Below are 25607 nucleotides of genomic sequence, written 5' to 3'. Positions count from 1 at the left end.
CTATCTTTAATAGAGCAAAAAAATATATAATCTAAGATTTGTGGTACTTTGTTAAACACTAACCATAAATTTGGTATATAACTTTAAAAAGTAACATTATAACGATCATATCTAGTTTCCGGTTGATGAGTCAATAATTTTCTATTTGTAAACTAATGTAATGAAAGGTGGTGATCTGATTCAGGACGGACTGACAGGTGCATAGAACATAAAACGTAATGGAAAGATATTTGAGTTTGGTCTAATTGTTTCATGAAGTATATCTAAACTAGCTGTTTTAAAATTTTCTATGAAACCCCCGTATATGCCAGACCTCAGGTAGATACAAAGAGTTATTGATAAAAAAAATTGTCCTAACCCTTTTTATTCAAATTGGTCTAATAATGCATTGTAAGTCAAATATTTAAAATGTATATTTGACGAGTTTCTAGCTTAAAGAAGTTAAAGAGGTGTGTTTTGTATATTTTTTATGATTGGACCAGTGTTAAAGTGTATTCAATATTCCTGTTTTGAAAAATTTATTTTTGTACTTTTTTGCTGTGGTTTTGTAGCGGGTCTTAAGATTAAGTAGTATACTTTCCCAAATCAAATTTGTAACTTCTTTAGACAACTCAATTTGAAAAAAAAACTTTGGTAATTGCATTTTTCGTTTTTTCAAACTGACATTTCTTCGGGAAAATGTCAACCAAAATCATTATCGGGTGTTACATATCGTACTGCGATTATAACAAAAATGTATCAAACCTGATATTTCTTTTCAGGCGTTCAAGATGGCGCAGGTATTGGCAGTACCGGGACATGTTAGACATGCATTTTCTTATGTGGGTAAATTCGACCACGACTTCGAACGAATAATTGGAATAGCAGCTACAATAAAGGGGAACATTTTGTTATGTGACTATGATAAAAAGAATCTGATATTAGTTGATGCTCTTGGAAATTATCTAAAGAAGCTTGGAGTAGACAGTGAACCATATGATGTAGCTATAACGAGTCAAAATATAGGCTATATTACACAGCCAAACGCCAGATATGTCCTACAAATTGACCCAGACAGAATGGTGATACTCTTCAAAGCAACTTGCAATGATCCTAGTACTACTGTGTCTTGTGTTTCAGCAATCCCAAATACCGGGCGGGATTTTTCTGACAAAGCATTAGGTTTCCTTGGCGTTAAAATAGATGGTTATTCATATGCAGTTGCTGTCAAACATGATAATTTGTAAGTTTTTATCTTCATTCGTGTCAAAATAGTTTAAATAATATGAAGAATGTTGTAATCAACGATTTCCTAACAAGTAACTTAAAATATTTTTTTCTAAAGCTTTCATGAATGAAATGTTTTTAAATATCTAGAATCATATCGGAAGAAGAAAAACAGTAATGAAAATAGACGCATTTTCCTTCACATTTGGTGCTTTTATGTTTGGGCAGTGATTCTATTATTTCAATAATGAGATACATGTGATGACAATATATCAAACGAAAAATTAAAGACACATATAGATGAATGATAAACAGCACACAACATGCATGTGAATTTAGGAACTTGAACAGATGCTGTGGGTAAGCAGTTCCTGCATCTTTTTGTTGCTTATCATGGGTGCTTTGTTTTTCTGGCGTCGTTGAACAGAAGTATAGAATACGAAGTAGACAATCAACACAAATGCGATTTTTAGATTAAAATATTTAGAACCAATTCAGACTGTTATATGAAGTTAAATCATGTAGATATGTACATGTATACCTCAGGAGTGAAAAAGAGCGAGTTAGATACCAAAAATCAAATTAATTCCATTGTATCAATCAAATTGAAATCTTATCTAGATTCATTCCTACCTAGTAATAAAAAGTAATTCCTTTTTTGAGTAATCAGAAGTTATTTTAGTAATTCATCTACTGCATTTCCGTAAAAATGAATTATATAGTAATTTTTGGAATAGTTTGACTAAATTCAAGTAATTGTTTTTTTACCGAAAACAATTTGAATTAATTAAATCAAGTAAAAACAAAGAATCAAGTAATTTCACGCAATTCCTTCAGAATATATAGTAAAACTAAGTAAAAGTTAGTAATTGTAAGTACTAGTAAGTACATCTGTAAGTAATATAATTATATAATTACTAACTTTGAGTTAAGAAAATTACTTAGTATTTTTTTTTTAGAGTGTATACATATAATATCACATAGATAGGAAAGACGATGCAACACAGTAAGGATTCTACTTCGTCTAAATTATATCACCATTACGATCGTAAAAATGCATGCCAATGTAGGAATGACGCGCCGCCAAATAAGCTCTATTATTTAAAAGAAAAATGTTTATACTAGCTTATGATCAACAGTTAATGAACTTGTCAGCGTTCAGTCAACTTTGAACTATTGTATGATCGGTTGTCAGGAATTTTCGAAAACTCATAAATATTTCAAAACAAATATAATTTAATATTTCGTGGAAGGGCGGACTAAACATTTTCAATGGTTGAAGTTTTATTTGGCAGACATGAAAATTTAGGAACAATCAGATTGACAAAGAGCATCGATTATTTTGTTATCTTTAAACTGGATTTCCGCCTGAACAGATTTGTGGATATTTTAATTTATGCTTCTAGCTGTTCTATGCTTATTTTGTCAAAACTATACCGAACTGACTACTATAAGCGACGTTTTATTTCAATGTTCACTTTCAATAATGATTGAACAAAAAGAACTATTAATTATTGTTTTCTATATCATGTATATTCCGTAGCCCCTTTAAAACCTTTTCTTTCCATGTAAATTTAAAAATAAGATATGCGAAAATTTGCAAAAAATTGACAAAAAATGCCTAGGACGAAAAAAGAACAAACTGAAATATTCACAGATTAGATAAAACGCCATATTGCAGTGAACAAAACAATGAATATTCAGGGGTAAATCTTAATTGATACATTGTCAGCACATTACTTTTTGGATATGTAAAAAAGCAGTACATGCAATCGGTCTAGTTCTTTGTATAAGTCTGTACATTTTGAAACAGACTTGCAGTTGAGAAGGATAAATGATATTTTTTAAAAATAATAACATGATTTATTGCACCATTTCCTACTTTCATAATAAAAACACATTTGCTTTGATTAGAATCAATTTTTCAACTTGGCAATGTAATTGGAGACAATTCCAGTCAAAATTTATAAAGTAGTGAAAATATAATTTTCATTTATAACTTCTAGCAATAAAACAAATTATGTGACACTTGTTTCGCTGATAATATTTATTGTAATATTATTTCCTGTTTATAATAAGATTTGTTCAAGTTCTGTCGAACATGTAAACAAAATGTAGGTTTTTTTGTTTTTTGTTTTTTTTGTTTTTTTTTTATTATATTTTATTTTAATAAAATCCCTGCCTGAATATAACTATTTAATCAGTTATACATATAAGTTATTTTGATAGTATTTTATTTTTAATTTCAGTAGCCTCACAGGCTTGCGAAAAACTGGACAAACACTTGGTTCGTGTGTTGTTAAGTTTCATGCAGTAAATACACATTCATGGTTTTCTTGCATAGGAGGTCAAAGTTATTTCATGTATATTAATAGAGAATCAAATGCATATGCATATACAAAGAAAATTGATAATATTGCCACAATAGATACGCCCACTGACATATGCTCTGATGACAATGACCATATCTACGTCAGTGGACAGGGATCGAACAACATACACAGACTAGAAGGATATATACAAGAGTTGCCATGGGACAGAACTAAAATGACTGATTGGAAAGTTTTAGACATACCATTGGATTCACATCATGGAATCAAGGAACCCGTCGCCTTGTGTTTCAACCAAGACTATAGTAAACTGTATGTTGTCAACGAATGGGGGAAATCCGTTTTGATTTTTGATGTTATTTGAATATCGACTTTAAATACTTGGGATTACTTATTACTTATTACTTATTTTTTATTACTTATTACTTATTACTAATAACTTATTACTTATTACTTATATCTAAACCACGAATTTGCTTAGACTTGAATGCAAACTTCGGAAAACATGGCAATCAAATATCCTTTAAAATGTAAAAAGTTTTCAAAATACACCCCCAAAAAAAATACCCACATAAACAAAGAAACTCACAATAGGTTTTTTTTCTATTCCATATAAAACTATTTTGTTTTGATTGTAATTCAAAGATATAGTGTTTTCTAAAATAAAAACAGCTTAACTCTTTATAGGAGCAGTATACATGGTATTTAAACCGTGCACATCCACAGTGCAATTGACTTTCAGCAAACAATGTTGTATGATACCATTGGAAAGGGCCGTTTTGAACTTGCAGTAAGATTAGAAATATATTTTTAATCATATGTAAGTATCATTTTTAGTTTGAGATGAAGAAGAGCAAAGACAATCACTGTTCTTGTAGTTGTCAGTCAATAAGGAAAATACATATATTCATATAAATGATGTTTTCAATCAAAACGTGAATATTTTCGATCTTTGTTTTAACAGAAATAGAATAATATGCATCCTTAAAATCAATAGATACAACCTGCAATTTTTTGACACACATTGTATTGCTGACTTAAATGTTTCCATTTTAAAATGGTGTTTTTTCGATATCATTGTTCAGTATTTTTTAATTTAAAATCACTCTACTTGTATCATTTTGACTTATTGATATAAATATATTGATTTGTAGCATATGTCACATGTGTCACTGGTTTTATGATTTGTTTATTTAACGTTCTTCCATGTGCATTTCTAACTGCCCCATATTTGTTTCATATGTATTAAAATGTAATATATGTAGGGTCTGGTTTTGTAATGGAATTTGTTCACACTCCATTGGTACCCTTTTACAACATCTAAAACCCAGTTATCAGGCGTATTGAGTTATAATCCTTTCGTCCCCGAGGTTATTACCAGCCCAGTAGTTAGCACGTCGGTGTTGACATGAATATCAATCATATGGTCATTTTTTGTAAATTTCATGTTACAAACTTTGAATTTAAAAAAAAACTGAAAGTTTTCTTATCCCAGGACTAGATTACCTTAGCCGTTTTTGGCACAATGTTTGGAATTTTGGATCCTCAATGTTCTTCCACTTTATACTCGTTTGGCTGTGTAACTGTTTTGATCTGAGCGTCACTGATGTGTCTTCTGTAGACGAAGCGTGCGTCTGGCGTATTAAATAATAATCCTGGTACCTTTGATCATCAAATTATAATCAAATTTGTGTGTGTGTGTGTGTGTGTATGAAGGTAATTTGTGTTACTATTCAACATGTGTAACTAGGTGAACTGACGTACTTATATGCAAAATTATTTGCTTTGGCAATTTTAAAGAAACCTCTTGTCATTTTTAATTAGATTCTCCTTGAGTTTTGCCAATTTTACAACAAAAAATAATATTGTTTGACAATTCCATGCATGTGCATATGGTTTACTTGTTCTGGGGATCATGCAATTTCTTTTCCACAGTATATTTTGAATCTATTTCTTTCACTTTATCTTTTATATCATCCCGAAAGAGTAAATCAGTTATTTGGATATCATGCGTACACAAATCCTTATATTTCGGTTGAATTTCAGCTTGTGGCAAAGCTCGTCTTTGGAAAGGTTTGTCTGCATAAGTCACTTGTCAATTGATACATATCTTTGTAATCTTGCGGGACGGACTGTTCTTCCTCTTTGAACAGTTATTCATTTGTTTGCGGTTTCCTCGGTATTCAGTATTTGTATGATTTTACTTTTTCTTTAGACCAACTAAAATCCATTAAGTATAGCAAAGGACATGCTGCATTGCCACGTCAATCGTTCTTTTCGGAACAGGCATCTTATTTCTGAAAAGAAAATAAACTGTCTAATTTTTATGATGCAAAAATTTGATAAAACACGCAGCAATCAACTAATTGATATTGGTCTGACTTAATTAAAAATTCAATTTTGAATTTATTCAAATAAATTGAATTGTAATTCTCTGGAAACGTGTACATGTATAATTTTATATTTGCATTGAATGCACTCAGAAAAATATTTTTTTTGACCGTCAAACTGTATACATTTCTTGGTTTTGTATTCTTTTTGGTTAGCTTATGAACTTTGTTTTGTTAGGACTTCATTTTTATGTCATCATTAACAACATATGGCAATTGATTATTCATCTGTTTATCAGTTTTCTCTTCGGTAATGATGAAACTTTTTATATCTTCAGTAACAGACATAGTGTCATTGTTTGCATTAGACGAACTGTGAGTGTGAACTTCTAGGCGTTCTTCTTCATCTATTTCATTGTCAGAACTAGGGCTTTCTGGCGCATCTTTACTAGATACCTTAGAATATTGGCTTCAATCCCCTTGTTTCAGTTTTTGATCTTGTTTCTGACAAAGTTCTTCCAATTATTTGACGTTACTTTGTGCTAAAGATTGAACTCGTTAACCGCTACATCTTTCACACCGTTTACCTTAATTGTCAAGAGTCGTCGTCGGCAGTACCAGTTCACGATGTACGTTTGCAAAATGTCCTGTTCTGCACGTATTGATTCGGTTTTTTCTCTGTGCAACAAAGCTTGAGCCAGTAACTGAATGTGTAGCATTAATTGCTACAAATCTGGACAGTGTTGGTCAAATTCCGGTGTTTAAATGATTGACGTTAGGGCTCCGTCCACTACGCATGTTCTTCTCTAGCTTCGTAAATATAGTAACTTCATCATTTGAAGACTTTTAATTGCAGTTTGAGTGATCCCCTTTATAAAAAAGAAGAACTAGTAATTGTTCTGTTAAATGAATATTTCTGAATATTTTTGAATATTTTTCGTTCTAATCAGGTATTACGGGCACACATTTTGACGGTTACACTGTGGGCACAAGAAGGACCGCGACCGCAGTCGTATGTTTTAATAATGTTCAAAGAACTACAGCAAACCTTGCTGATTATTGTTCATCCATTGAACAAAGTAATATATTTAAATAAAGAACAATAAAATCAGACTTTTTCAATTATAGATGAATAGTTGTATACATGCTTGCCTATCAAGATTTGCTAACGCTTTAGCCTCTATCTTCACACGCACTTCGCAAAATAACTCTTGCAAACTATTGGTATATAAAGGTTGATACACAAAAAGTATGTGTATGCATGTATCTATGGTGGATGTAATTTCGTTTCAAAATCAGATGAAGTACTTGATCAACTGTTCAAAAGAGGCAATTTGGCCGATGAAAATCGAAATGTCAGTCAGTTCAATAATTTAAACCCTGTCAGCAAGTGCGTTTTAGCAGTTTAGTATATATTCTGACTTAAATTGTATGCTAAATTTAAAATAACCTTTTTCTATGTTTTAGAGGTTTTTTTTATTCAGTTTACTCTATTATTCCCCATTTTGAAAGTGCTAATTAATAATACTGCTTTACCTTTTTTTCGCAACAAATCTTTAAAATGATCAATTTTTTGTCACGGTAAACATGTTATGCATGTTATAACGTGTATAGGAATTGACCCATTTTCCGCTTTTGTACTATCTGCAATAACATCATGAACATTTATTCTACAGAATAAAAACGTTATTATTTAATGTCACATTCAAATTGATCAAAAATCACTATTGAGAGCTAGATATGTCTTTTGAGCAGACTTAAAAGTTGATATATTTTGTAGTTTTCCTATGAGAGATGTTTGTAAAGATTTAAATTCTAAATCAAGAATACTTCCATGTACTACTTAAGGACATTACATTGTTACCCAGCATACAATAAAACATCAAGGCTTATTTGTTTTATTTAATATCTCCTTAATTAACAACATACTATGTATGTGAGTATAAACATATTTGAATAAGCGAAAGCAGTATAAAAAAAGTCTAGTATAAAATAACTTCAGTATTGATGTGTATTATTCATACTTTAAACACCGAAGAGTTCACTTATATACATGAATGAATGTATCAATACAACTTGATCTACATCGGTTGATGTCTTCAAGGTTTGCTTTATACACCATTATATTTAGAAAAATGTGGAAGTATAAGAATGATGATGTACCTGTCAGCCTACCGATCCGTTGTTTTTTTTTTCTCGTGAAAACAATTCTAAGTTAGTTCATTTTTTTCTTCCTATGGCTTTTAATTGACAGATTTGACACGGTTTTTTTTTCTAGTACACATTTCTCAATTATACTGGAGCCTCATGTACAGACCGTTGTCATCCAACATAGTCATTAAGAACAATCATTTCTGCATCTATTTAACTGTTAAATACGTCAATAGGATATACATGATATATGTAATACAGTTTTATGCATCAAAAATACCATGCATAATATTTTGTCTCTAACAATGTTGCTTATATAAAGAACAAGCAAGATAAAATATGACGTATGTATACCCTATGACATTGATACCTTCATCTTGTAACCTTATATACCGTTCAATATTTTATATTTTATTAAGACACACAATTTTTCCCTCCATTTTCTCTCATTTTATAACAAAAAGGGAGGTATCATTAGGGTCCAGATTGTTAGTGTATCAAACACTTCAATTTCATCAGAAGTTTTCAAACACTACAATTTTAATCAGACAGGTCCCTAATAGATTTACTACATTTACAAAAGTCTTTTTTAAACCCGTATAATATGACATATGGCTTTAGGGAACACAAAGAAAAATTACTGTATATAACACTAGAGATGGACCTGGAGACTTGTACATATTAAACAAGGATATTATCTATAAATCTATACTTAAAGGGTTCCAAAAAATATTTGGCATAACTTCTGACAAATTTTGCCATACATTTCCACCATTTTTCTTTGAAGAAAAGAGGACGTGAAACATGTCAATCGATAAGATCAATAAAAAAATGTATAATAAATAAAAAAAAAATGTACACATTAACCAACAATAACAAATGATGTATGTGCTCCTGACTTCGGCCCGGCACATACAAAATATGGAAGGGTTAAAAATAAATTGCAAACGTCACAACAGCATGGTGATAGCAAACCGGTATGAATCAGCACAGAACAATAACATGAATAAGTACCGATAGCGCTTGGTACTTTATTTTCATGTTAATCAGAGAAATTAGAATTTATAACTGTTATCATGATTATTCATCTATAAAACATAAACCATAATACTAAAAGATTGCATTGGTCTTCATATACCGTCATGAATTTTAGTATTTATATCACATACATCGATAGTTATAAATGAACAAGGAAGTAATTTACACGATCCGTGAATCAACAAATAAGGTATGTATGTATTATAAGATACTGTTAAATCTGCCTTTGTTTCTAGCCAAGATGTTTGTTCAAGTTCCTAGCATGTATCACAATAAATGAGTGTTTCTTATACAATATTGGTATGATAGATATAGGAAGATGTGGTGTGAGTGCCAATGAGACAACTCTCCATACAAATAACAATTTAAAAAGTAAACCATTATGATGCATTGTTTGAGTATTGAATACAATCTGATATAAACATGGTGGTCTTAAAATATGCCTATACTTTATGCAGTGATTCGGGAGAAAAGAAACTATATAGATATCAAGGTACATTGAATTCAGAGGCGGATTAAGGGGGCCCAGGGGGGGGGGGCGGTCCCCGCTTTAGAGAAAATCTTTGGTTGATTATATAGAGAATCATTGAAGCATGACAGAAGCGGGTCCTCTCTTAGGCAGCCAGTTGGAACCACCTCCCCCCCCCCTGGATCCGCCACTGCCCACTTATGAAAATTTCGAAATATTATTCTCAATCATTTTATCTAAACAAACCCTTGTTAATAAGACCAAATTTCGTAAACATAAAACATTTACTGAAAATTTAAAAAAGTGCAGCAAGACAAATGCTTACTTTAAAAAAAAAACAATAAAACTATTTTCATTTTACCGATTTTCTCAAATGTTTACCTACACTGAGTTTAGAAATCCTGGTAACAAGTCAAGAAAGGGCAATGTACATGTTAAATCAGGCTTTAAATCGGTACTTTTTGTGTGGATAATTAACTGCTTCATATTTTTTTAAAACAACAAAATTATCGGCAATTACCCTCAAATTACACCAGTTATGTTTGATTTGACTTATTTTGGTTACTCTTACGTGACTGTGTATCAGAATATCTTCCAACAGAAAAGCTATCTTGTCAAAAAAATATAAAACCCGTGGTCAAAAGTTGGTCATATGAAAACAGTCCAAATATTTTCGATGGCACAGGTGTTGGCAGTACCAGGTGATGTCAGACTTGATTTTTTAAAATAGGCCAAATCAATCATGACTTTGGTCGAATAACTGGGATAGCAGCTACAATAAAGGATAACATTTTATTGTGTGATTATGATAAAAAGAATCTGATATTAGTTGATCCTCTGGGAAATTTTCTAAAGAAGCTTTACGTAGATAGCGAACCGTATGATATTGCTATAACCAGTCAAAATATAGGTTATATTACACAACCAAAATCCAGATCTGTCCTACAAATTGACCCGGACAGAATGGTGGAGCTATTACAAGTAAAATGTAACGAGGTAAATAACACCGTTTTGTGTGTGTCAGCAGCTCAAAATACAGGAAGGGATTATTCTCAGAATATGCAGACGAGTCCATGTTATTTTGGCGTGAACAACGATGGGGATTTGTATGTAGGTGCTGCCCATTATCAACAAATGTATGTCTTACACTACAATACATATGCTTAGCTAAAATAGCCATGATACCATGTGACTTAAAAATAATATGATGCACTCAAGCAGTCGAAATGTTTTTTTTCCATTTAGGTAAGGAACCATTCCGGTCTACGTTTTTGAATGATTTAGAGAAAATAATGTCGAGGATTAAAATAAAAGTTTTAGTTATTTAAAGTAGTGTTGTCAAATCGTACAATTTTGCCTAACCGGTTACTCGGATAATCGTTCGACCGATTAACCGGTTAACCGGTAGTTTGAGTTGGTGCTTGAAAGCCTTATCAAAAGAGGGACGAAAGATACCAAAGGGACAGTCAAACTCATATATCTGAAACAAACTGACAACGCCATGGCTAAAAATGAAAAAAGACAAACAGAAAAACAATAGTAAACATGACACAACATAGAAAACTAAAGAATAAACAAAACGAACCCCACTAAAAACTAGGGGTAATCTCAGGTGCTCCACATGTGGCACCCGTCGTGTTGCTTATCAATAGTACCCTACACATAGATATAACATGTGGTATAAGTGTCAATTTGACAACCTTTCATCTAAGTCATAAATTTACGCTTTTAGAATTGAAGGTTGTCCTCTTTGTTATAAGGCTTGTCTGTGAGGATTCCAGGCGAAGTCTGACTTTTAATAATCAACTACACCGTATCAACTATAGCGTTTGTACCAACTTCAGATTGAAAAATAGAAAAACCTTCTTCATGTTCTTGATCTCGTAGAATTGAATATGTCTGAAACTGATTATTCTTTTCTCTTGTTGACTTTGAAAATGATGTGGAATATTTCAATTTAAATGATTAATTATAAAAAAGAAGATGATTGCCAATGAGTCAATTCTCCACAAGAGATCAAAATGACACAGGCATACAGTGGAGATCACTTCTAACCTCTCATTAGAACTGTCAGAATATTCTGTCATATAACTGTTCTAACCTGTCCTAGAACAGTTCTACCTAAAACAGTTCTACCCAAGAACTGTTCTAAATAGAACTGTCAGAATCAGTTCTAGGTAGAATTGACTAAATCAGTTCTAGGTAGAACTGTCAGGATCAGTTCAAGGGTAGAACTGTCCAAATCAGTTCTAGGTAGAACTGTCTAAATCACTTCTAACCGTAGAACTGTCAGCAGAACTGACTAAATCAGTCAGGACTGTAGAACAGTTCTAAATGACGTCACTGCAGTAAGGGCACTTTAGAATTTAGAAGAAATAAATAACTTCCAATTACTTTGCTATATATTAAATAGCAGATTTTCTATATTTTTTACTGATCAAACGACGTTTATTACGTTACATGTACAAATATCGAAGTGAATAGAAGGTTATCCAACTCCAGTCTCTTCCTAAATAAAACTCTGCATTTAATTCATGGAATTTTAATCGTAGTTTACCTTGTTTGCCTTGGTTTACATTCATTTAAGATTCTGTTTTGACAAATGTTCAAACGAAAATTGTACAGTGGATGAATTATGGGATATTAATGAAAAAAGTGTTGTACAACGTAAAAAAACTATATATACATTTGCACCATCTCGTCAATTTAGCCAGACTTATCCATAACGATAATAAATGATATCTGGGAGTCTGCAACTCAGAAAAATATACTGGATCTGAATATGAATGAAACATTTGCCCCTGGACGTTCGGCTACAAACAAAATCATGCATTTTTCTGTGCCTTCTTCAAATTATATTAACAGTATACTATTCCAAGAAGAGAACTTTCCATACATGTACTTTTTATTTTATTTTTAAAATAAAGTATATGAATCAGTCATGTGAGTGTTGGATGATGCCATTAAATAGTTTTATTACATTGGTCGCAATGAATTACATTACTGATTTCCCAGTTAAATAAATACCGATAATTTCACATGTGAAATAAACGTGGTTATTTCACTCTATGATGCCATACAACAATAGGCGTTGTCAAGACGTCGATAACGGCGGATCAAAACAAATCGTGAATGCGTAGAAAAAAAATATAGTTCCTTACATGTTTTATATTAATTTCTTTAGTAAAGCCATTTGCCAATGGAATAAAAAGAATAACTAATTAAAGAATTCAAATATCGAAAAATATTCAGCTCGTGACCGAACAACACTGATAATTAACTCATGCGCTACGCGCATTTGTGAATTAATGTGTTGTTCGGTCACTCGTTGAATATTTTTCTCTATTTGAATTCTTCCATTAGTTATTCTATAATTGTTTTTAAAAAAACCATCAAAAACTACTGACTTAAACATGTTAAAAAGTCACTTTAGTATGTGTAATGACGGTTCATTATTATGGATACAGAGAGGAAATAACGGCGCTCAATTCTTAGATATGGTATAAATACACCTTGTCGCTATTTGTATGCCATTACTGGATATCACACAGGTTCCCGTAAAATTATGACGTCATAAACAAAATATCTAACGCCACAATGGAAAAGTCATTGTTGTATGCTTCAAAAGTTCAAGAGGCCGGGTCAGCCAGGATTAGCAATAAAGTGTATTGTGTTTCAAAGTTGGTGTCATTTTTATCATACGATCCGTCCTCACATAGAAATAATATTGGTTTACCATGTTTACAATGAGGCCATATACATGTTTATTTACATGATAAAGTGTAAATAAGTTCAGTTTTGGTTGATGCGGTCAAATAATTTTGTTAAAACAACTCTCACTCAGTCTGATATATCGAAACCACTGCAATTTGTTTACAATTCAATATTTTGAATAAAAAAAGGACTTGAATGACTTGCTGATATTCTAAATTGATGTGGAAATTTTTGTGTAGCCGATGTGTTCCAATATTCATTGATATTGCTGTCATTTGAATTATAGAATCCATCGTAATATGTATTACTATAAGTGATTTAGTATGCGGCTATACATATATTAAGATTTACATAACAAAGTGTAACTATGGTCAGTTTTGGTTGGTGCTGTCACATATGGTCAGTTTTGGTTGATACTGTCAAATATGGTCAGTTTTGGTTGATGCGGACAAATAATTTTGTTATATTCATGAGTCAGTCTGAGATATCAAAACTACTGAAATTAGTTTACGATTCAAAATTTTGATGAATAAGAGGACATGCTGGCACTATAAACTGATGTGAGCATAATTTTATTTTCCAATATTGCTTTCATTTATCATGTTTATATTAAACAATCCATCCTGATATAAAACTATAGGTGATTTACTTTGCGGCTATTAAGATTGACATCATGTACATAATAAAGTGCAAATATGGTCAGTTTTGGTTGATGCGGACAAATTGTTTTGTTATACCAGTCAGTCTGAGGTATGAAAACTACTGATATTTGTTTATGATGCAATATTTTGAATAAAAAGAGGACATGCTGGCATTCTAAATTGCTGCAAATGAAATTAGGTAGCATTGTGTTCCAATATTTCTATCATTTGTATTTTCATGATTTTACAATCCATCCAATAAACTGTATCTTATTGTACATGTTATCGTGAGCTTAACTGAATATCTACTTTGTGGACTGTTTACAATTGGTTAACTTCGGTCTCAAAACACGAGCAATGATTAGCCGCCAAATTTTCACAACGACATTGATTGCGTGAATTTCTTTTTTAAGATTCTATAAAATGGATGCAAATAAAAATGATAAAATCATGCAGAAAAGACTTAGTTTATGATGTATGTATGCATTGATTCAAGAATTGAATCAACATTATTTTTTATTAGTTACTCGTTTCATATGACTTTAAAGTTTAGATTAAACGTTAATACATTTCAATAAACATAAATGACAATATTCAAGAAAATGTCCATTCAAATGATCAATAAGTTTCTATTAGACGTATCTATATATACCATACACACCATAATCGTTAACTTTAAGATACATTGTATTATTTTCAATTTGCTACAGCCAAACATTTCCAATGTTCCTACAAAAAGGTATCTTTCCAAAAAAAGAGTCTTTCTTATCTTGTATAGGCGGTCAAAATTATATCCGGTATGACGCATTTTTGGGATATCCCATCAATCAGCATCAAAATAAGATTGATAATTTTGCCACAATGGATACACCTACTGACATATGCTCTGACGAATATGGCCACATCTACGTCAGTGCACAGGGATCGAACAACATACACAGACTAGTAGAGGACACAATAACTACATACAGAGTAATAAATTGGAAAATATTAGACATACCATTGACGTCACATCATAGAATCAAGGAACCTGTCGCCTTATGTTTCAATCAAGACTATAGTAAACTGTATATTGTCAACGAATGGGGGAAATCAGTTCTGGTTTTTGATGTTGTTTGACTATCGAATACAAATTCTAAATTTCTGATCAATATAATGATATATGATGAATAAATCTATTATCAACATGTTAATTTTACTTCGAATTATTTTATATGTTTACCAATCCCATCAAAACATATGTGTAAGGAACAAATAAAGCACACGTGATGTAATCTAGAAATAATTTCCTCTCAAACCGATGAGAAGAGCTGAGTTATACTTTCTGTTTTAAGGTGAGCGTTCAATGCTAATATAATGCCTCATTCCAACTTTTAGATAAAGAAAAGCAAAGACGTTTTTGTTCTTGAGAACTGGATAGCAATGTTGTGTTACCCATACCCCTTTTCACAATGTTCATCAGTTTCTAAAAAGTGTAAAATGACACAAAATTGATTCTTATAGCTTCCAATTGTCTGATTAAAACATCCATTATTGATTGATTCCTCGTCACCCACTGAATACGTACTGGATGATACTAAGTTGTTATTCCGTTACAAGAAATTGGAAACAACACATTTAATAACTTTATACATCCGAAGCGCTTTTATGAATTCAAAATGTCTCCGAACAAATCTTATATGTTCTCTCGGTATTTTTACATCCCGTCATTGTGTTATTGTACTATGGTTATATTTTGTATTCTTGTAATTCGTTTTTGCTATGTGCTTTGTCTTTTTAATTTTGGATTTCTTTTTTGAAATATCTGTTTGTTAGTTAATGATTAAGACCATTATACAACGTTGACTACTTTCCCCCTATTTTTGACATTTGTACCCATTATTTTTTTTTTTTTTTTGTTCACACATCGTTTTGAATATAATGAAATTTTATGCGACTGTCAAACAATAGAGAGGTTTAGCTATCTATAAAACCGGTTTTAATCAACCACTTCCGACATAAGACAATGCCTGTACAAATCCGAAATATGACAGTTGTTATCAAACGTGAAAACTACCAACCGTTGTGTTAAAATACTATTTTGCAATCATTTCCTCTTATTTTACTCGTATATCAAAACGATTCTACTTACGGTTTATTGTGGTTTCTCATTGAAACTAGTGCGCGTGCAAGATTCCGTGTCTTGCAAGAACATATCCGCAGTACATAATTAATATAAATGTATATGGTATTGATGGTATGGCAGACTTGGAAATAATAATAAAAAAAAACATTCTTCAAAACTCATCAGGTTTCGAAATAAAGTTTGATTCAGTTTTGTCCAGTTTACTGTCAGTTTTTCTCAAATCACTGCTGTTTAAATTGACAACTTCTTCACAACAAACAAACACGAAGTGACCAACACTTTTAACTAGACATGAATCTGACAAACATTACCTTAATCTTGCAATCATTTTCCATTGACATGAGAAAACGTTAAACAATTGCAGCGATAAAACTAGTGGCCCAATTTATAAAAAAATAATAATATACGAATACCAAATCTGACAGAGTTACCAACACTAGCAAATAATTTGCAGGCTGATGACTTCGGACGGGCACACACAGAATATGATGGGGTTATAAAATATTGCAAACGTTCAATCCTCCCCTTACCTAGGAAAGTGATTTAACAACATGGTGTTAGAACACAAACCCGTTTGAATCAGAACTCAACAACAAGTACCGATATAGCTTGGTATTTCGTTTTCATGGTCATAAGAGCATGAAGAGATATTAGAATGTAAAAGAATTATTACTTTTATCATGTTTATTCAATTATTTGACATAAATCATCAGTAAACATTTTTCTTCAAAGAAAGATAATATTGAGGGCTTTGAATTTGAATTCAAATGGGAATTAATAAAATATATATAGCTTTCAGGTCAACGACAAAGAAATTAGAAATCAGCATATTGTCGTTTTTTGTGTGTTAATATTTCACTTTACTGTTATGAATCGAGAATTCTGGAGTCAAAAAACGGATATATTCGACTATTTAATATATAAAAAAATCAAAACAGTTATTGTCCTGTAAATTTTTCATGCAGTAGCTAATGTAAACCGTGCCTGAAATGATTGTCTTATCAAATAACCCAAGAGATGATAAAAGAAATAAAATTTCCTTTTACGATTCACAGACCGTAAGATTATTTCGGCTTTTCTTCACAGTCATAAATTTGAGTCTTATGTACCAGTATATCACATAAAATCAATAGTTTTAAATAAACAAGGACGTATTTTACACGCTCCGTGACGCAACACATCAGGTAAGGATGTAGTATAAACTATTTTAAATATCGTTTTGTTTCTAGCCAAGGTGTGTGTTCAAGTTCATAGAATGTATCATAATAAATGAGGGTTTTTTTATACAATATTGATATGATACATTGTTTGAGTATTGAATACAATCTGATATAAACATGGTAGTCTTTAAAGATGCTTGAACTTTGTAAGATGATTCGAGAGTAAAGAAACTATATAGATGACAGGCTACAGACAGATTTACATGCAAACAAGGAATACAAAGAACAACAAATAACCCATTTTAAATTTTTATGGATAGTCGAACATTAAATGCGTTAGAAATAAAGGTGTATCTTGGGAAAAACACACACCATATTTCTCAAAAATTAAACATGTACTGATTATTTGAAAAGTTGCAGCAAGGCATTTTTTTATGAGAAGCTCACTTTAAAAGTTCATGATTAATAAAAGAAAGAGGAGAACTGTGGGTTCATATAGAAAGGCCTTTTTTGTTTGTCCTAAAACAAGATATATGTATTTACACATTTACAATGGCAGAGGCAAGTTTGTCATCTGAAGGTTGCTACACAGAAATGGAAAGCTGAGTATCGGAAAATTAAAATTATCGCGTTTGTCATAAATTTTGGTATTAACCATCAGAAGTCATTTCGAGAAAAAGGTCTAGATATGAAGCAGATATATCTGTGTCGGTAGTATCTTTGATTTCAAGTTCACTTGGATATATTAAATGTAAGTGATCACTGAATCTATTATGATTAAGAGACAGTACATCATCAGTATACCGAAAGGTAAAATTAAAAGACTGGGCTAATTTCTTTTCACCTTTCCTTTGAAACCAACCGATACACGGGGAGTATGTCAAGTTGCTGATTGTGGGTACACATTATGTGCTAAATCTGATTACGTGATGTCACAACCGATTTAATATCATCCCTATATGTATATGATAATAATGATACCAATTATGTCACTTTCAAACATTTTTGTCGAATTATTTTAGATACGGCCCAGGTTTTGGCAATACCAGAAGATGTAAGACATGGATTTTCTTATATAGGACAATTCAACCAAGACATCGCCCAGATTACTTGGATAGCAGCTACGTATACAATAAATGGGAACATTTTGTTATGTGACGATTTTAAAAAGAACTTAGTATTAGTTGATCCTCTTGGAAATTATTTCAACAAGCTTGACCTAGACAGTAAACCGTATGATGTGGCAATAACAAGTCAAAATATAAGATATGTTACACTTCTTAACTCCAGATTTGTCCTACAAATTGATCCTGACAGAATGATTGTACTTTTAAAAGCAACTAGCAATCAACTAAGCACTACCGTAATTTGTGTTTCAGCAGTCCCACATACTGGAAGAGATTATTAAGGCAAAGTTCCTTGTTTTTTGGCGTTAATATACATGGACTAATGTACGCTGTTTCTGTCAATTACAAGCAGATGTTAGTAATATCTATATTTATTAATATACGTGAAGAGCACAATGACATGAAACGAATGTCATATTTGAGAGTTTCAAATTATACATCTTAGAAATTACTTATATTTTTATAAGAAAAGACCATGGTGTAATGTTCATAGGTACCCAGAGTAAGATATATCTTCGAATTGTAAACATGATGCACTTAAAGTTTGGCTTTGAGCGTTCCTGATGAAGGTAAATCCAGAAAAGCGCTTCGGACGCAATAAATTATTAAACGTGTAGTTTTATATTTTTAAAGTCACTCAAGTCTTCGCCACGTTTTATGTAGAAACCCCAAAAAATGTCCAGAATTAAAATGATTATGTAAAATATTAAAAGTATATACCGAATTTTATTTAAGGTTAACCAGTGAATCATGACAACTTCTAAATTAAGTTCTTTATTTATATAAAAATACTAAGGTAAATACTAAAGTACCAATATGTTATAGATTAGGTCTTTCTGGTTTAGTTGTACGAAGATCCGTAACTTCTACTTTGTGTTCTAAATATTTTGATTCGATCGTCAATGATGCGCCTAATATAAAACATATTCATGTTTCCAATATTGTGTTAATTACCTCTGTTAACTTTTAGATCACCAATTATCAAAAACGCTACTTTAATAACTGCTTTTGGTATTTCTATTATCGCGTCTAATATAATCAATTAACTGTTACGGGTCGCTAACTTACAGGTGTTAAGGTTACATATCTGACTCATTATCATTGAGTAATAGTTTTTTTACATTTCAAGTTTGAAATAAATATCAATGCTTGTACTAATAAAATATGACTTGTTCACAGTAATCTTTTGATTTTTTTTTTTTTTTAAATCTGGTATGGTTGTCAGTTGGTCAACTATTCACCAGAAAACCCCTAAAATAGACGTTATAAATACTACATAAATACAGTCTAGATCTTTAACAATGAGCACACCTATCGTATGATTATAAAAAGGTTCCTTTAGGCACCAGTCTTGTATTACAACTTCAGTTTCCGGTGCATGTCAAAACATGGAGGGACAGAAAATAGTGTCTTTTTCAGATTTTTTTTCTGAACTCATTTTTTTCTGTTTGATAATAGGTTTATGCTGAATTAAAACATAATATATAGATTTAAAAAAATATCTTGCATCTTTTGGGGGACATCAATCCAGGAAAGTATAAGGATATCATGTTAACTGGAAGTGGTGCTGCCTAGTAAAACAGCAAACAGAAAGTAGAAAAATAATGTTTTGACTTCAGGGTTTCGTAAGGTTTTATTCTTGGCAAGACCCACTTTTTTCTCGATTAAATCACAATTTCACATTAGTACATACATGATATAAACAAGATTTTTTTTCTATGTAGCATTTTTTATGTTTTTTTTATTTAAAAGATCAGATGATCAGAACTAAATTTAAAAAGAGAGAGAGACTGAATTAAGTAAGCGTTTTTAAGCAACGTTTTTGTCACGATATCCTACACTGAACTTTTTAATAGTTATATATGTATACATGTATCAGTGTTTTCTTAATTACAGTAACCTCACAGACCTATCTAAAACTGGATGCAGTATTGATGCACGTGTGGTAAAGTTCCATACAGTTTATGAAGACTCTTGCTTATCTTGTACAGGTGGTCGAAATTATATCAAATTGTATAGAGAAAGATTGACAGGTTCATATAAGATTTATAATTTTGCCACCATAGATACACCAACTGACATATGCTCCGACGACCAGGGTCGCGTGTACGTCAGTGGACAGTGATCGAACAACATACATAGATTGGTGTGGGAATCAAAAACAACGAAGATGGAAAGTCCAAGGAGAAGAACATGGTATAAAAAGGAAGAGGATTATAAAGTACTAGACATACCATTGGATTCACGTCATGGAATCAAGGAACCTGTGGCCCTGTGCGTTAACCCGGAATATATATTGTAACTGTATATTGTAAACGAATGGGGGAAATCAGTTTTGATCTTTGATGTTATTTGATTAAAATTGGCGTTTTTCCAACTGCTATAAATCCAATGAAAATATTCCTGTACATTGTGTGGTTCAAGTTTCTTTTATATATTTGTAAATAGTTCAATGTTAATAGTTTGTTAAAATATAAAAAAAATTGAAGAGCCAAATGCTTGTATAGTTTAGTTTTCTGTGTTGTATACCCTTGATTCGGCTTTATGACAATTGCAATTAGATTTTTATTTTATTTTTGTTATAACAATCCCTGAAAAACTATAGGTGTGATATAACACAATGTATGTATGCAGTTTGATCAAAATCAAGCAAATACAATCGTTTAAACCGGCAAAAGGAGATGGATATTTATTTCCACATGCTTTGTTTACTGCATTAACATAAAATATTAGTATGTGTATAGATTCCATTTCTTTTTCTTAATGATCCGCTTATTTTTATAACTAAACACGACATACACATTGATAGCACGGATAAAATGTAATCAATAGTTGATGTACATGTACCATTAAAATATAATAAGTCAGCATGCAATAGTATATTAATATACAGAATTATGTTTTGGCTATTATCAAATCAATAATTGAAACATCGAATGATTATACATATGTCTTCTCATCCTGACAATTTGCGATATAAATGAATATAAGGAGACGAATTAAAACTAACTTTTGAACAAGAATAAATCATAGACTAAATGACTTCAACAATAACTTTTATCCATACCAGAGACATATAATAAAATATGAGTAAAATGTCTTTGTCTATACTTTACAGTAAACAATAAATAGCATTAACACAACACAATATGAAAAACGCAACGGCAAATCCAATGGCCTGAATTACAATAAATTAACAAACGAAAAGCAAATGTAATAGACAGCAAACAAGGACGACATATGAACTACTGGTTCTTGACTTTGAACAGACATTCAACGAATAAACCATGTTTCGACAAAAACACAATTCAGAATTTAATATGGGTTTTTTTCTACAGCATGGTAGATTCTAAAACATAGGGCTATTTTATAAAAGAATGTGATGCTTTTAAAATGTTAAATGTCGAAGTAATAACAACAATAAAGAAGTATCCATCAGTAGTTTGTGCTATATAATTATTGACTTCAATTTTGTGTTCCTTTGCTACGGATTTGTTTTTATTTAGGAGTCGAATAATTGCGGCATTATAAATACTAGTAACATATGGACGTTGGCAAGTTCAAAACTAATAACAGTTTTCCTAGTCCTATAAAATCGGCCTGGTGAACGATACGTTTAAATATACAAACCCCTATGGTGGGATTCAATGTGACGTTTTCGTTTCAGAAACCACGATATGCACAATTCAATGTGACTTCAAATGTGAATTATTTTGGCCTTTGTAAAACAATATACCTTTCAGATTATAATACAGTTCAAGTTATACGGGACCCCCATAAATTTTGATTGTTATTACCAACAAGGAAGTAGGTTACACGAACCGTAACACGACAAGTAAGGAATATTTCCTTTTGTTTATAGGCAAGATATAAGTTTAAGTTCATTTAATATTTTTCTGTTTCTGTAATGGCACTTATGATAATAGTTTAATATTTATTCTTAATTTTTTTTGTATTGAATAAGATATATGATTTTATAAACGTCATCTCGAACATACATTTCACTTTCCTTAGTAATTCTACAAACAACAAATGAATTAAGGCCAGGATATATTATATGTAAGATAAGAGTCTGAGACGTTATATATCATTAACTATTAATTAAAATATTTTCGTTGTTGTGTCTAATGGACTTAAATTTGGCAGTTGTCTTTTTCTTTGTTAGCCATCGCACTGTCAGTTTATTTTTGATCTATGAATTTGACTGTGCATCTGGTATTTTTCGCCTTTCTTTTAAGTTCTTATAGTTTTTGTATTTTTATTGTTTAATGCATGAATTGGTATAACAACATGAACAATATATGTGCATTCAAAACAAGGTGTCAGTTATTAAAAGATCAGTTAGTCTCTTTGCTGTACATATATAAATATAGTTTAATTCAATTGTGTTTCGTGTCAACAACAAATATAGCTATCTTAAACAACGGAACTCGTTTATTGCTCAGAGTTGGCACATATTATATAATGAATCTCATTTCGAAATGTCACAAAAGAGAAGCGAAAGATAGAAGATGAACAGTGGATTAAAAACTTACAATGCCACGGCTAAGAAAGAAATAAACAGAACACAAAATATAACATCGAAAACTAAAGACATGAACACCATAAAAATCTTGCTCATTTTTGAACAAACTCGAAAATAATTATAATTCAGTAGGTCACATTCGGAAAAAGGGTGACGGCACTATCGTTTAGAACATATCCGATATTCTCTACCAATTCGTGATGTCGTCAGTAAAACATGAAAAGGAATGCTTTCAACTTCACTAAATAGAACTCTTGATTTTAAAGCTTTCTTTTTAGCGGCAACTCCCAATCAAGGAAATCATGATATGTAAGTTGTCCTGTAAAATCGTATCAATTGTGAAATAAATCCTCTGGATACAGGCGTTGCAAGAAAGTTTCAATTGTGAAAATGAAGTCATCTCGATAAAGTTTGTTTTCAACCGCCCTTCATTGTCAACTTCTAGTTTCAAGTTTTACAACCGGGGAAATGGAGACGGTACGTAAGACAGCAAATAAAGAAAACAACAGACTGAGCAACACATACCAAACCAAATTCTGGTATTGATCTTTTGTGCTCTGGAAGAATTATAAGATTATGCATCACATGTGTCAATCTTCTTGTAACTCGTGTTAGTTCAAACTCGGTAAAAACTATTGATTTGGTAGATCATATTCGTGAACGGGGAACAGGATTGCAGTTTTGAAATTACGAACATATCTGCTATCATTTGTGATAAGTATATTCCATAGCGGTCAACCATCTTGAAATGTCGCCCGTAAAATTCACGATTTCAACTGCACCATTCGGAACGTGAATTCTAGCCCTGGCATATCGTATCAATTGGAAAATATATGTTTTGTATTCAGGCGCTACTGGAATGTTGCTTTATAGAAATGGAAAGTTCACAATTGGGAACCTAAAATGGTCTACTCAATAATAAATCTTTCTTTTCATCAAATCATGATGCGGGGCATAACAATTTCGTAAGAGTGATCATGAATTCAAAGTTCTGACGATGTTTATGTGTAAGGTTTGTCATATATTTTTTTGACGAGGTGTTTACGTGAATATCAACAGTCCCAAATACAGAAAGGGATTATTCTGGAAAGATTCCATGTTTTCTTGGCGTTAACACAAATGGAATGTTGCTTAGAGCTGCAGGATATTTCAACAGCACGTAAGTATTTATCTGCTTAACGTATATACCTCATTCTTCAACAAACAATATTACATATATAAGTATGCCAGGTTTTTTTTTTAAATTTCCAATCATATTACGAAACAACACATGATATTTGTTTAGGGTTTAATGAAGATACAGAAGGGTAAGTATACAATGTGCTTCAATTAAAAGAAAAACATGAATAAGATATATAGAACTTTGATAAGTAAACATCAAGCAATCAAAGACTCGAGTTTATTTTAATTTCGATGTCAAGCTATGAACAAGTAATGCTACGTTTCGTTGAGAATAAGAAGAAACACAAATGTCCGGGATCTTAATTTTACTACGATTGAGTAGAATGTTAAATACTAAACTAAAGACAAGATATGACAATGGATTTCTCATTATTTTTTAAACAGTATTGCCATTGAAACATACCTTTGCATAAAGCCATGTTGATCTATGTATTTAGATTTTGAAAGGTAATCCTTTGCATAAAGCCATGTTGATCTATGTATTTAGATTGCATGTACGGTCTATTATCAATAATCTAAAACATTTACCGTAACCTTTTAAATTTACCAAGTTATAAGTCCGAGTAACACCGTGAACGATCAGTAAACCTATGCCGTTTCATGAATTAGCAGAAAACCACAGCATGTTATATTTTGCAACAACAAAAAACAGTTGTATTCGCGTTAAACCAGTGAACGGAGAAAAATATACCAAACAACAATCAACGACTGCAAAGTATTAATATGCTTCATCTATGGGTAAGGCACATATTTAATATGACGGATTTATCAGTTTGGTAAACGCTCAATACTCATGTGTTGTATATCAACACAATACAAAAAAACTATTAAGAATCAGTTTAATAAAAGACTTGATTTGTCATATATTAGGAGCACACAAACTAAATATCGCAAAATAGATTTAATGAAAATTTAAAGCCGCCTTTATAGAAGGGCGAAAGATACCAAAGAAACAGCCAAACTCATAAATCAAAAATAAACTGACAACGCCATGGCTAATAATATAAAGACAAACAGACAAATAATAGTACGCTCGAGACAACATAGAAAACTAAAGATTAAGTAACACGAACCCCATCACAATCTAGAGGTGATCTCATGTGATCCGGAAGAGTAAGCAAACTCTGCTGCACATGGAGCACCCGTCGTGTTGCTCATGTTATTACAAATCCAGTAAATAGTGTAAGTCGTTGGTCACATTCCTGAAAGGGAAGGGGATGATTGTAGTTACGACATAAGAATGATGCGGTCTACTGTTTCTAGAAAATCTTTCATCAAAGTTTTAACCTTTAAGTTATTGTTTGAGCATTTTCTTGAAACACAGTCTCTGAGTGAATAAAATAAAAGTTATACAAATCAGTACTTAAATGTTAAATGTTTCAATTTTTTTTTACTAGCCTAACAGAAGTTCCAGGAAGTTATGGTGGCATCGGTTCACGTGTTGTTAAGTTCCATGCATTTGATGAGGATTCTTACTTATCTATTATTGGTGGTCAAAACTATATCAAATATGAATTAGCAGAAAACCACAGCATGTTATATTTTGCAACAACAAAAAACAGTTGTATTCGCGTTAAACCAGTGAACGGAGAAAAATATACCAAACAAC

Source organism: Mytilus edulis, chromosome 12 (assembly GCF_963676685.1).
Source record: "Mytilus edulis chromosome 12, xbMytEdul2.2, whole genome shotgun sequence".
In the NCBI taxonomy this organism is placed as follows: Eukaryota; Metazoa; Mollusca; class Bivalvia; order Mytilida; family Mytilidae; genus Mytilus; species Mytilus edulis.
This window is presented reverse-complemented; position numbering follows the sequence as displayed.